Source organism: Sinocyclocheilus anshuiensis, unplaced genomic scaffold (genome assembly GCF_001515605.1).
Source record: "Sinocyclocheilus anshuiensis isolate Anshui unplaced genomic scaffold, SAMN03320099.WGS_v1.1 scaffold966, whole genome shotgun sequence".
Classification (NCBI taxonomy): Eukaryota; Metazoa; Chordata; class Actinopteri; order Cypriniformes; family Cyprinidae; genus Sinocyclocheilus; species Sinocyclocheilus anshuiensis.
The window spans coordinates 347,536-348,333 of record NW_015540909.1 but is presented as its reverse complement, the minus strand read 5'-3'; positions in this window follow the sequence as shown (position 1 = coordinate 348,333).

Below are 798 nucleotides of genomic sequence, written 5' to 3'. Positions count from 1 at the left end.
TATACATACACACATACATATACATACATAAAATATCTTCCTAATTATCTATAATATCTATAATACAGAAATACTGTCAAAAAATATAGTGAGATTTACTTGCATTCACCCCAATATGATGATATTTTTTGTGTGTGAATTTTGAATCAGAGGACCTTGAGTTTCAATGAAATCACTAGAGGGTTCTCAATTCTTGCTCGACGCAACTCTTTTCGAAGGACTCTTGGGAGACACAACACCCTGTCAGACAGTCACCCACGCACCCTCAACAAGGTAAACCTTTGACTAATTTCAGAAGAGCCCTCATTTCCTCATCTCTCTACTATTGCCAAGCACATGGAGTTCCTGCCATGCTAGCCATTAGCAGAAATTCCAGTAACGACTTTCAAATGTTGGGTTGAATTATCTCAAAATGACAGACTTGATTGTGTTCGATAGCAACTTGATTGACATTCACCAACAGAAGTGCAGCGGTATTTTGGTCATGATTGCTTGAACGATAATTTTTGATCTAATCTAAATGTGAGTCAGAGTCCGACAGGAATTCGGCAAAAACATATCAATAACAATACAACAAATGTTAAGTGTCACGAATACACAATCATTTCTTTTCAATGACCGCTCTTCTACAAAAATGACTTCATTCATTATGTAATGATGGAAGAACTGCAGCCATGGTTTCACTGTAAAAACTTTCAAAAAAGAGCCCACGCTTCCTCTTGCGGCATGTTACCATGGTAAGACTTCCTGTTCAAGCAGGAAGTTATATTGTGCTCAGAGCACATCTCATATGCACAT